Consider the following 14023-nt stretch of genomic DNA (forward strand, 5'->3'; position numbering starts at 1 on the left):
GTCCACACTGCTCTGAGGCTAGGGGAGGTGGTGTTCCTCCCAGCAGGTTCCCCTGAGGCTTGGGGTGGGGGTGATTCATCTTTCTTCATCTCTCCTTCCCCTCACCCAAATGCCTGGGAAAGAACAGAGCTGAAGATGCCCTTTAGCCCCATAGCTCTGGATAATGTGGGGGGCTGGTGAAGAGTGATGACTCTACTTTGTGTGCCCCCCTGTCCTCCTGGGCCTGGGGAAGGGATGAAGAAGCAGGGAACTGAGTAGCAGACAAGGTCACTAAAAGATATGGAAGAGGAAGCTAAACATAGTGATGTGTACTGAATTGTATTAAAGTTGCTGAGAGGACTGAAATTGACTTGTTGCAAATAAGTTCAGCCTCCTCACTACCCTTGGTAAACTATTAGTTTGTGCCAGGAGAGAATTTCAATCTCACTGCCCAGGACTTTGGGATGGGGTGATGGACAACATGTTCTCTGTCCCCCTTCCCAGTCTGGAGGGGTGCAGGGTAGTGGGTGGGTACAGCCATTCTCTTCCCTTGTGCGCTGTGCATGCCGGAACTCTTCAGAGGTTCCGGCAGGATCTAAAGGAGGAGACTGCTGGGCTCATGGGAGAAAGGCCTCTCAGCCCTTTCTATCTCTGTGCAAGATTTAAAGAGACAGGGCTCTCATTAATCACCACAGAGGGAAACCTTTTTTTCCATAAGAATTTGCTGGCTGTGGCCAAACACCGTGAGGGCCAGTCTGACCCTGTGCTACTGCTTAGACTATCGGAGATCCCTCTTCTCTCCCTTCCTTAGACTTTCCTTGCCACCCAACTCAGACACTAGTGTGGTGAATAGCAGCATGAATTTGCAGTACAAATGAACTAGGAAAGCTGAAGGAAGAGACCACTCAGACACTGCAGCAGACTGCTGAGGTTTCCTGGTCAGATTACTGGGATTAAGGATGGTTAGTCTCAACTATGGCTGCATTTTTGAAGAGGTTCTTCTGAAGAAGTTTTGAAGATGTTAGCTAACTGTGCTGGGTTTTTCCACAGAGGGCCCTTCAGTGTTTGAGAATCTCTAGTAATTTCAAAGATGGTGAAGAGGGTCAGAGTAAACTTTCTTTATACCTCTGAAGATTACAAGATCATGTGTGATAAAAAGCAGAAGTATTTCTTTTTTCTTTTTCTTTCTTTTTTGTAATTGAATCTCAGCCTGCTACAATCCTATCCAATACTTACATGGCCCCCGTTACCTAGTATCTGAGCCCGTTGTTGTCTTTAGTTTATCCTGTCAACCCCTGTGAGGTAGGGAAGTGTTACTATCCCCATTTTATAGATTGGGATCTGGGGCACAGAGAAATCAAGGCTCCGTCTGCACTGGAATAAACAACCTCTGTCACAGCCGTGGCTGGCCTGGGTCAGCTGACTTGGGCTCAGGCTGCAGAGCTAAAAATTGCTGGGCAGACTTGTAGGCTCAGGCTGAAGCCTGGGCTCTGGGGACCTCCCTCCTCAGTGTCTCAGAGCTTGGGCTCCAGCCTGAGCATCTACACAGCAATTTTATAGCCCGAGCCCTGTGAGCCTGAGTCAGCTGACTCAGGCCAGCTGCAGCCATGCCACGAGCCTTTTATTGTAGTATAGACATAACCTTAGTGTCTAGCCCAAGGTCAGAAAAGAAGTCGGTGGCAGAGCACAGACTCCAAATGCTGGAATTCCAGTATTCTGTTCCCTGTCACCATCCATTGGGCATGCCTTATTAATTGCTATTGATTGTGCCCCACCTACACCTCCAGTGCCTTCTCTCTCCTGCACAATGTGTGAAAATATATTTAAAAATCTGTGATGTAGAGGATTTGAGTCTTGTAGACAGTACTGCTGAAAAAAGCCATTTAGAAATTCAACTCCTGCTGTCATAAAGTTGCATTGATCAAAGAAGATCTGATTGAACTCTTATTCACCCCAAGTAGTGTGAGTAGCCCCACTGATCTCAGTGGACCTGCCTGCATAAGTGTTGCAGATTCAAGTTTCGAGATCTTGTTGATTAAAAATGAGTCACAGCTACATCCTGTGTCCAGTTCTTAAGGTGCAATTATAGTCTACTGTGAGTCTTAATTGTAGGCCAGACAAATGTTTTATAATCTAACCTGTACTGGGTTAAGTCTCGCTACATAAAAAAGTAGCTCATTTTATAGGTAAGTATCTTTTTTAAAAATTAGAATGACATTATGATTCTGAAAGTGAAAATGGCATTGTAATTTGTGTTCATCTCCATGATCCATAGATAATGATGTGACTGAAAGGAAAGCTGCGGAGAGAAGGGACAAATATTTAAGACCCAGTTGATGAGATCGCTTTGTGTCTGGGCTTTATGCCAAGAGTACCAAGATTTTGCTGGGAAAATTAGTTTGTTTTGAGAAACACTATTAAAATGCACTGAACTGTAACAGTCTGTATATGGCACAGCATTAATACACTTGCTAAGAAGTGGCATACAAATGATTGGATGTATCCATGCCAGAGAATAATTAATAAACCATATATATTTAAAAAGCTCCCCCAGGGCATCTGATTATTGGTATGTGATTAGATATCTTCTCTCCACACCTGGATCTTTTATACAGGAGGGGGATCTGTCAGCTTCACAATATTCAGCAAGAAGAACTGTCAGGAAATCTGGCCACCCACTAACATCTGGGCAGGGTTTTCCAACCAAATAGGACTGACTTTCTTGTCTGTGCAACTAGGCATGGTAACACCTTTTCCTTTGGTACCTAGATGATAGACACAATAGAAATCTGCAAAGTCTGCTTACACTGCATTCATGCACTACTGGAAATATGGAAAAGCCCAGCATTCTAAGGGATTAAGATATACTGTGAGACTTGCATACATTCAGCAACAAAGAGAATGTGCTTTTAGGATACAACTGGCTGCCTACACTGAACGGTGTTGAGCTGATGCACAGCCTAATCAATGGGTGGCATTTCTCTTTCCAGTTCCTGCCTGACCATTGCAGCTTTGCATCACAGAGCAGGTGAATGGCTTCATGACATACAAATGGTATTTCATTTATTTGCTCTCTGAATATGTGAAACTTATTTGTGCTGCATGGTTAGTGGGACTTGAGTCAGCTGACCCCAGGTTAGAGAACCCAGGGCTTGAGTGTCCACATGGACTGTTAACCCCATGTTAGTAATTTACTAACCTGGGGCTCTGGCATCCACACTGCAGCATGCAGACCTGAGTCTAACCAACCATATCCCAGACTTCCTAGTACCCTCCCAAAATGTGGCCCCTCTAGCCCTTCCACCATGGTGCACTGTGGGGAAATCTGATGGTACACCCTGCGCGTTACAGGGAGTTTAAACAGCCCACCAACACAACTTGCCGAGCAGTCACTTTGGTCTGTGCACTCCCAGCTACCAGAGCTAGCAACATGGAGGAGTCGTCTTTCGAAGAACTTCTCTTGCTTGCACTTTCATGTCCGTGTCAGGAAATGGGCAGAGCTTCTGTGAGATGCTGGCGGACATTTGGTGGCATTTTCTAATCCACTAAAGGCACCTGACAGAGCTTCTGATGGAGCAGGAGGAGGACACAGACATGGGAGACTCAAACTGGCTGAAGCTACTTATGACACTTGGTACGGCTGCTGATGCCCCCCAATGTAGACTGGAGTTTCTGGTGCAGGGCCACAAGCAGAGACTGGTGGGACCACTTCGTCATGCAGACCTGGGATGACCAGCAGTGAGTCCAGGACTTTTGCATGGAGAAGGCTACATTTCTGCAGCTTTGTGAGCGGCTTGCCCCACTCTCCAGCATACAGACACACCCATGAGGGTGGCCATGTTGGCCCAAAACAGAGTTGCAGTAACCAACTGGAAGCTGGCTACCCCAGCCTGCTACAGGTCCATTGCTTTTCAGATTGGTGTTGGAAAGTCAACTTTAAGTAGTCATGGCAGATATTTCGGAGACAATCAGGTGTGTGGTTTACCCCAAGGTGGTGGCCATAAAAACTATCCCTGAGGTAATTGCTGGCTTTGAGAGAATGGGGTTTCCACGCTGAGCTGGGGCCACTGATGGGACTTATGTGCCCATAGTTTGCCCTCCTCAAGAAGCATGAGTACATAAACCACAAAGGTTACTACTCCATTGTAATGCAGGCCCTCGTTGACTACAGAGGCCAATTTATGAATGTCATTGTGGGTTGCACTGGAAAAGATCATGTCAGGTTTTTTTGGTGATTTGGAGTCTACATTCATGGACAGGCTGGGACACTATTCCCACCATTGTCATAAATGGAGTTACTGTCCCCTCCATTATTCTGGAGGACCCCATGTACACACTTTTGCCTTGGCTTATGAAACCATACCCTGATGTTTTTTTTTTTTTAGAGGTCCTGGCAAAAGATACTGTAATTACACTCTCGTAAAGTGTAGAATGGTTGTTGAATGTGCTTTTGGAAGATTGAAATCCTGTTGGAGGTGTCTGCAGACCTGTTTGGATCCCAGAGTCATCAATGCTGTCCACATTGCTGTGGCTTGCTGTGCTCTTCAAAGTCTTTGTGAAGGCAGAGGTGAGTCATTTCCCAAAGAACCTATGACAGCTAGGGGCTGCTGAATCAGTACCCTCAGCCAGAAAGAGCACCTGCCACAGCTGGAGCTCAATGCACCTGGGCAACAGAAGTCAGGGATGCTTCATGCACCCACATTGTGGACTTGCATGGCCCAATGGAAGAGTGGGGATAGTACCTTTATGAATGTGCTTGTGGGGAGGAGGATGGGGCTCTGTGTGTGTGTGTGTGTGTGGTTCAGTGCTTGGGGAAGGGTGGAGGGTTGATTGCTATGTAATGTGCTTATGAATGACACAACCACTTATCCAATGGGGCGGGAAGGCTGATTCACAGTATGGAGTGATGTAAGGAAGTGACTGAAGTACGGCTTGATGTAGTTCACTGTATTGAGGAATAGTGTTTGCATACTAATTCCTAACTGTCCCTGATCATGTGTTTATCTTTATTATTTTAAATACACATTGTGTGATATGAAAAGGAGTACTTGTGGCACCTTAGAGACTAACCAATTTATTTGAGCATGAGCTTTCGTGAGCTACAGCTCACTTCATCGGATGAAGTGAGCTGTAGCTCACGAAAGCTCATGCTCAAATAAATTGGTTAGTCTCTAAGGTGCCACAAGTACCCCTTTTCTTTTTGCAAATACAGACTAACGCGGCTGTTACTCTGAAACCTGTCATTGTGTGATATGATGCCATAATAGCAATAAACTTTCTTGATTTCAAATAAAAGCTTGCTTTATAGACCTGTGTTAGAAAAGTACAACATTAACCCACTGCCAGGCCGGCCAGATGCCATTACCACACCCGTAACAACAGAACCTTTCCAAATTGAAGAGAGTGCACTCTCTAAATGCAAACAGTGAAATCATTTGTGAGGTAGAAACCCCTTCCTTTTGCATGGCCCCTCCCCCCACCCTTCTCCTTTCCTTCCATGTCTGCAGTGCACTTGGCACCAGAGGAGGAGCATGGTGACATCCACAGGGGAGGGTAGGTCAATATGGAGGCATGTGCTGGGTCAAAGTTGCCCTGCCCAGCTGCTCGTGGGGCCTGATTGCATGGGCCACCCAGCCATGCAGTCTTCTAAGCTGTTTCTGGACTACATCTCAGAGTAACTTGCAGGGAACTCAGGCCATGGTGTGGGGGATGCAACAGGAGCTGGTACTCTTGTGGGCATCAGGAACAGCAGCTGCTAAAACAGTTCTTACTGCTGAGATCTGTTCTCTTCCCTTAGCTCCCATTCCTGACCCAGGAACTGCAAAGCAAGTGCCTGCTCTCACTGAAACCCTGTCCTTGAGCTGTGCAGCCAGCCTGAGCCTTTCCTCTTGCCATGCCTTCCCTCTAGCCATAAGTCCCTCTATCTTTGGTACTCGACCTGCTTGTTGGCCCCCTCCAGAGCTTGAATCATCAGTTCATCTTGGAAACGTTTCCTCTTGGAATGGTCCAAGTCGATATGTTGGCCCAGGCTTCTGCTGCAGTGTGGGCAAGCTATGGAGGTATTGCTGCCTGCTGGTTATACGTCGAGTGGTTACAGAGCAGCGTACTGATAGGCATGGCAATGCATGGTTATTATTTTTTAAGAAACAGGAATTGCCCTACAAAAAATCTGTGCCTTTCCAGGAAAAAATTACTTTTACTTTCAAATGTCTTTACTGTTTGCATGTCCCAGTTGCCATTTTCAGCTTTGTGTGGTGGAGGGGGTTGGTGAGAGGGATCCAAGCCACTGGAATAAAATTCCCATTAGTCAATACCTGCTGCTAGCTGGGACTTCTAATAACTCTTGCATTGGTTCAGAGAATGGAAGTCCCTCCCATTCCTAGATACATTAAAATGGTACTCTGAGGTAAACTTACTAGGCTCTGAGGTAACTTCCGTCCCTTCCATGTCTGCAGCTGGCTCTGTGGTAGGCTGTTCCTTGTGCGGGGGAGAAGGCATCAAACATCTGCTCTGAGTACATCCCCCCACCCCCCCTCCGGATTCTGAGGCCAGCAGATCACCATCCTGGCCAACGAGGTCATCATGCACCACTGTTGGCTCTGGGCTCAGCGTAGCACTTGGTACCTGGTCAAATTCCTCATAAAAAGGGCATGATGCCGATCAGCTATCCAAGGTCTAATTCTGATCCCTGGTTTTCTTGTGCTCAATCTTGAGCTGCTTAATCTGCTCCTTGCACTGGACACCAACTTACAATGCTGCCACCTTCTTTGCTATTTGCTGCTATGCATAGTCATTCCTGGTACTAAAGGTCTTGTTGGCCTTGCACCAGAGAGTCACCAAAATCTGCCTGTGCTCCCTTGACCATGAAGTAGCGCCCTTTGTTCTGGTCAGTCTCCATTGCAAATATAAACACTCTCTGATGGTGTGTTTGCAGCTTAGCGTTCAGAATACAATGGAAGGATTAAACACTGACTCACTTTGCTGCTGCACTACACCGAGGGGGTTGTTTTTGTTTCCCTGGAGTCGATTCTTGGGATAGAGAGAACAAATGAAGCTGGCCCATGGGATTGTGAGATACTTTGGTAGACTCCCACTACCTGAGGATGGGGGAAAGCTGTCTACACTGCAAAGCAATCGGACATTTGATTCTGGGTCCCTGCTTGACTCTGGTTCATCCCTCCATGCCTGCAGGTGGGTGAATGAGGTTCTGCGGCCTGCAATGTGCAGGAGGTTAGACTAGATGATCCTGATGATCACTTCTGACCTTAACATCTGAGTCCTAGGACCTTAGCACCAAGCTCAAGAGATTTGTGTGCAGATGGTTCGGGCTCAAGCCTGAGTCCAAGCTTACATTTCAGTGTAGCCATTAGGTGGCCGAGAGACCTATCTTTCTAGTAGATTTTCCATTACCTACTAAGGCCCTGATCCATGACCATTAGAAGTCAGTGGAAAAAGTCCAGATCAAGCCTTAAACAACCTTCTCTTAAGGATCTACTTTTCAAAATGCAAATTAAAAATAACATTCTGTCTATTAAAACTATGTTATGTTTAACCAGAAAGTTTCACACTTTCATGAATGTGCAAGAGGGGCAAGGTTCGTGTCGTCCTCCCCCCAACCCTGAAGTGATAATTTTTGTCCAGCTGTACAGGAATCTTAAGATGCCTGTAGAAATAAGTTTCTGTTCACTTGCAATTAAATCAGCATAGCTACAAAACATCTATTTTCATCTGCTCTCACCACTGCACATTGAAAGCCAAGTGCTTTGAATTTTAGTTTTTTCTCCTCTGATTCTAGCATGTTTAAAAATAGCAATTTAATTGCTCTATCTTATACTAATTAGAATTGTAGACTTTTTATTGCAAATTCAAATATAATAGAAAAGTACAGTAATTAGTGCTTTATTGGTTGTGTAATTTCAAATTATGTAAATCGAATAGCTACTACACCACATTAAGTGGAATCTAAGAACCAATTTGTGCTTAATTAACAAAATAAGTTATTAAATCTGACTGACACATTTAAACTGAAGTATTGTGAAACCATTGGTACTGTTCTGCAAACAGGTGCCATTTTTATTTGTAAAAGTGGAAGATAAGTTGTTTTGTTTCCTATGGGAAATGTTTCAGTGTGACAATAGTTAATTGGTGAGAGTGAAAGGGAGAGATTATGGGTTGTGTTTACTGAATAAACACAGTAAACCTGAATAAAGAACCCAGGATGGGCGGGCTGGCTGGCTAGCTAGATTCTCCCTCTGCATGGGTGCACCATGTGTGTCTGGATCTCAGGGAACTGATCACATTCCTTGATCTCATGCCACCTGGTCATGGTGTAAAGTAAACCTGCAAATTATGCCACTAGTATAAGCCCCTTTAGCGCCGTTATACTAATTGAAGAGAGGTGAAGCAGAGAGCTGCTTTGCCCCACCCCTGCTCTGCCCCTGGAATGCCCTCTACTTCCCTCTACACAGGAACTATGTGGGGGCTGATGCAGGGGCTGGCTTTGCTGCCTTAGCCGCTTGCGCCAGCAGAGAGTTCCCCTGCGCAGTAGGAATTCTCTGCTGGCCAATTTTGCCTGGTTTCTGTCCTCTTTGGGCCAGTCATGCTTCAGTCCCTGGTGTGTTGGCCAAGATGGTGGTTGTCACACAAACAGTATTCCAGGGATCAAAGCCTTAAGTCCTCAGCCAGTCAAAACTCTCACTGAAGTCAACAGGAAGTTGATCTGAATAGAGGTGGCGGGGTGTATTGCCCACAGGGCCCCGAGTAAGGATCTGAGAATTTGCCCCACGATGTTTTGTCCACACACTTCAGTACCTTAGCCCTTTGGGTCAACATTACATTTGCCAGAAAAAAACAGCACTGAAGATTGCTTGAATATTTTGCTAAGTGGCAGAAAAATGTGTTTAATTTTTGCTGTCAGAAAAGAAGAAAAAAAAAGCAGAGTCAGCTGAAAGGGCATAAAGGCAGAGGATGAAAGAGATAATTATCTTTATTTGATAAAACAAAATTTGTCAGTAAATCTGGATGAACAGCAACATATTGTTCCATAGTGTGTCTGGGGAGAAGGCAAAGCTTTAACTTTTCCCAGCTTCTCCCTTATCTGTATTTCCTCCCCCTTACCTCTTTCATGATATATTGATTTCACTTGTAGAAAAAGGTATCACGGTTCTTTACACACACGTTCCTGGTCATCAGCTCACAACTCAGATTTACCGTGAGGCTGACATTTAGAGCAATGGGGAAAAATAAGAAATGTATTAGGATATTGACAGTCTGATTTTTCTTTGTTCACTTAATGTACAGGAAGAGAGAGAAATCAAATGAATTTACTCCATTCGTTTCTGGATAGAGCCAATAAAACTTCTGCAAAACTTCTGCACAGCAGAACTCCATTACAAGCCATTCAAACCTCATTCTTTTCAAGGCTTCTACAACCTTTCTTTGGTTTCTCTGATCTGCAATGCAGGCAAATTTTTTATTAAATCTGTTTTTTTCCTATTAACTTCTAAACATGAAAACAAACATGCATTTCCACAATAACACAGATGACAGCTGCATAAAAATGTGTATTGTTTTTTAGTGCCAGTTTTAACCCCCCACCCCCTGTCCCGATTTTTCACACTTGCAAGGAGGAGTTCTCCCTCCTCCTTGCTCCTTGTCCCTCTGATTCCAGCTGTTGCTGTTCCTTTCACTGGCAGTCTCAAATACCATCTTGCTTCGGCTAAAGTCTTCCCCACTCCACCAGTTTCTGTGATACTCTCCCAGTCCTTCCCTGCTCTCGCTGAGGTCATTCTCCCATGGAAGAATTCTCCCTGTGGCTGGAATCAATCTCCCTGACCTGGTTCTGTTACCACTCCATAATCAGAGAGGCCCTCATCCCTGAAGTTCCATCCCTTCACTCCATATCACGCCTACTCCCACCAAGGCTTCTCTCCAAATAACTCCTTAATGCTTCCATGTTTGTTGTTAGACCGTCAAAGCCCTGAGCATGTCCTGCTTCCTCACTTCCCAACAGACCCTCCTGGTTTGTTTCAAATAAAATAAAAATGTCAAAATAGAACCTGAATAATACTAAACTTAGCTACATGGAAGGAGAGACTCCTTTGTTTACATATAATGGAAAAATTCCACCGCTAATGCTCAACTGTGCTTAAGTGACACAGCTGAATCCTAAACTTCTGCATTGGCAAGATTCATCTCTGTACAGGGCTCAGCCCCCCAGTGTAGGCTAGGGCAGCCATCAGGGCTGCTGTGATCTGTACCCTATTTGCAATGGCCCCTAAGCACCACTTCAGAGGCACTGAATTGCTAGGGCCCAGGACTACCCTGGCCATACCTTCTCCTGTCTCCACCCTGCCTCTCACTCCTCTGGGCTAACTCTGCTATGCCCTCTCATTCAGTCGTTGCAGCTGAGCTTATATTCTTGGTGGGGAACCTATGCCTGTCCTTGTGTGCCGGTCTAGCTTGTGCAAAGAGACAGCAGGGTAATCATGAGCCCCAGGTGTCTGTCCCCTAATAGGTAAGAAAAGTCTACCATTGATGAAGTCTTAGGAAACTGTCTGCCACATGCCAGTAAAGTGCCTAATTTAACGTCCATGAAAATGGACCCAAGTCGGACTGCCATAATTGGCTTCTCTGATAGTGGTGTGAGAAGTCGTAAACCACGGAAAATTGTACTGGAAAGAGGTGTCAGCTGGCACTGCTTTCATTCTAAACAGAACTCAGAGGCATGCTTGCTTTCACATTGGTGCTGAGAGAGATCCAGCAGAATGTTACAACATTTAGCTCAACATTTAGCTACAGCATAGGGGCCAGACTGCACCTGATCACAGTGTACAGGAGAGGGAGCAAGAACATTCTCCCACCTCTGACATCCTTGCATAGTGGACAGGTACAATAGGAAGCACATAAAGCTAATGCTACAACTAGTAACAGCCTTTACAAACTGCGTAGAAAAAGCATCACTATCCTTTTGCATCAGCCAACAAACCTAGCTGGGCATGGAGGGAAGCACACATCACACTCTTTTTAAGGATGGTGCGGGGACGGCAGACTCTGGTGCTTTGGGATGCATTGTTCTTGGCTGAGACATAATGCCTCCTGGACTCCCACTGGCGTTGTCTGGCTATACATTAGCCCCAGTGTGGGGCTGATACTTGATGGGATAGCATAGCTCTTATAATCTGAATCATATTGCTGTTTTATAAATGTAGGAGTCACTGTGCATGAATTATTTTAGATTTCTTTGTTTCTATGTGCTATTCGGGTGTAAATTGCAGGAGTAGGGGAAATTCAGAAATGGACATACAACAACTGTTGGGTAATTTCCCGTGGAGTGACCCATATTACTTCAGATGGGAGGGCAGATGTAAAATTTCTGCCTTGAGATGTCTAGCCACCTCATGCCCTTTCTCGCCTAAATCCAGCCACAATACAATAACAACCACTTGGAGTTTAATGCTGGTGCTTGCATCTAGCTTTTCCTTGATGAAGAGTGTTATCAGAATGATGGCATGCTAACATGTTATATAACAACATGGCTTTGGGGCAGCTATCAATTAAGAGTATTTGCTAACTTTTTGTAATGATTGAGAGATTAGCAGCTTGCAATGCTCTCAGTGGCTCCCTCCAAATAAGCTCTCACTTTGTTTAATTAAAGTGAAGAAAAGAGCATTCTGAGCCAGGTCAACCCACAATGGATAAATTTTTAAGGAGCGTGATTTAAATCAGATGCTGGCTAGTTATCCTTTCGAAATGTGGCAAGTGTTCATTACTTAATTAGAAGATCCAGGATTTTCAAGCAAAATTCAGCAAGCTGTGTCTAGTATTTCACCGCTTGAGCATGCCAAGCTGTTAGTTTTAACTAAGATTGACAGGGTGGACACAAAATGTAACATGTAGAATTGGCTGAAGCTTTATATGTGTTAAAACCTCTTCTTACTTTCTTGGGGCTTGACTGTCTGTTATAGGCATAGCTCTGCATTGGGGGTGATGTGAATCTCCAGAAGCCACTCTACCCTTCCTTCCACAGCTGGTACGGTGATCAGACAGCAAGTGTGAAACATCGGGACGGGGGTGGGGGAGTAATAGGCACCTATATAAGACAAAGGCCCAAATATTGGGACTGTCTCTATAAAAGTGGGACATCTGGTCACCCTAACAGCTGGTCACCATAATGGGCCTGTGGATAGGCAGGGAAAGCCTTCCCCTGCAGCACCATCCTCACGCTATTAGGGTTGGCTAGTGCAACTAGTGGCAGAAACCTCACGCAAGGTCTGCTTGTGTCTGACCCCAGAACAACTGGCAGTGATGCAAGAATTGGGCTCAATCTGTTCCTCATAAACGCAGAGATATTAAGGTCAGAAGTGACCATTATGATCATCTAGTCTGACCTCCTGCACAATGCAGGCCACAGAATCTCGCCCACCCAGTCCTGCAATAAACCTCTCACCTATGTCTGAGCTATTGAAGTCCTCAAATCATGGTTTAAAGACTTCAAGGCAGGACATTTAATAATTCTGTTAACATTGGCTTTATAATAGGGATTATCCCTTTCGATCAACCAAGAAATCCCATTTCATAATTCTGTGAACCAGCCTATTGGGGTGGAAAAACTCAGTAAAGTTGTGAGCTACAGGAAAGTTTGTTTCTAAGCACTTTTGCGTTTCATCTACACATTGCGATTTCTTTGCAAACTCCCCATCCCCAGGGTATAAATTATGCTTGTTTATTTTCATGGACATTTAATTAATAATTTATTGACATAGGATGACAGAGAATCTTGTATATTGCTTGCCCTTTCACTCAATGCCATAACTTGGACTAGACCAGTGATTAGGTACCATAGTGATGGGGTAGTTGTCAGAGTGCACTGCACTTTCTATATTGAAAAGTGCACTAGATTTGTTGTTTAGGGCCCGGGCGATGCCTACCACAGCACAAGGGAAAAGAGAGAGCTGGGAAGATGAATGTTCTATGGGCCCTGCTGGTATGCTGTGCTATTTCCCTCTCAAATTAAAGGGTTGCTGTTATATGCAATAATAGAAATATTAAGGAATAATAGTTTCATTTATAAATCAGTAAGGGTTGTTTGCACACTGTCCTATATCGGCTGTGTGAAGTTCACATGGTCAGTACATGTGCCCAATCAGGGCCACAGTCTGCATCAGAGCCATGTGCCCTTTATACACTGTGTGCATCGTCTCAGCAGATTTTATTAAATATGCAGAAACTATGGAAGATTTCTGTTATCCTAATGCATTCTTATGATACTCCGCTTCGTATACATATCTTCTCTTGCTAGCATTATAAAGAGAGAAAGGTTTGATGTTTTGTTGTTGTTCTCCTTGAGGATCTATTTATCACATGTCTAATATGGATCACTCTGGGTGACAGAGAAACAATCTTTCAGCAACATACCAGGCAGATGTACTAATTCAGAGGGCCAATATATTCAAAAGTGACTAGCAATTTTGGGTGCCTCAATTTCTAGATGCTCAATTTGACACACTTCAAAGGGGCCTCACCGTTGAGAAAGTGTTGAGTGCTCACCCTCTGCAAATCTGGTGTGTAAAGTTGGGCTGCCAGAAATTAAGGTATTCAAATTAATTAGACCCTTTTGAAAATCTTGGTCATCTGCTTCATATAGTGTTTGTATTATCAATCATCTGGTGAATCATAATGTATAGCTAATGGTTGAACCAAAGGTGCAGCCGTGATTAAAAGACTGGTAGGGATCAAGAGTAAAAATGCATGAATCCTGAAACCACATTAAGGGGGACATCAACAGGACAGTAAAATGTTGTAGAGAGTTGTGCCAATGCTTGAATGCATTGGTAACTTATTCCTGATTGGCCATGTGCACTAAGAAATGACATAGGAGGACACTTGATTTTACAACTGTATGAGAGCTTTCATGAAATATTTAATGACCATGTCTGATGTATTCTCTCTCTCTTTCTGCATAATGCGATCTGAAAGAATGGTCTGGTTAATTATTCAAATAGCACAGCTGATGCTATTTCTCAACAGTCGTTTGGTTCTATTT

At 44.5% G+C, this 14023-nt stretch overlaps 1 long non-coding RNA gene across 3 annotated transcripts in view; it reads left to right on the top strand.

Moving 5' to 3' along the window:
• The window catches only part of LOC142071611 (uncharacterized), a 295027-nt gene that overhangs the window by 102564 nt on the left and 178440 nt on the right, over positions 1–14023 (top strand). For 2 of the 3 annotated variants that reach the window (XR_012667734.1, XR_012667736.1), the window contains exon 2: positions 4365–4546. The exons of the other annotated variant lie outside the window; for it this stretch is intronic. This is a non-coding gene — a long non-coding RNA (uncharacterized LOC142071611). The remainder of the gene's footprint in view (positions 1–4364; positions 4547–14023) is intronic. 3 annotated transcript variants of the gene reach the window in all.

The sequence above is a fragment of the Caretta caretta genome, chromosome 3, assembly GCF_965140235.1.
Source record: "Caretta caretta isolate rCarCar2 chromosome 3, rCarCar1.hap1, whole genome shotgun sequence".
Classification (NCBI taxonomy): Eukaryota; Metazoa; Chordata; order Testudines; family Cheloniidae; genus Caretta; species Caretta caretta.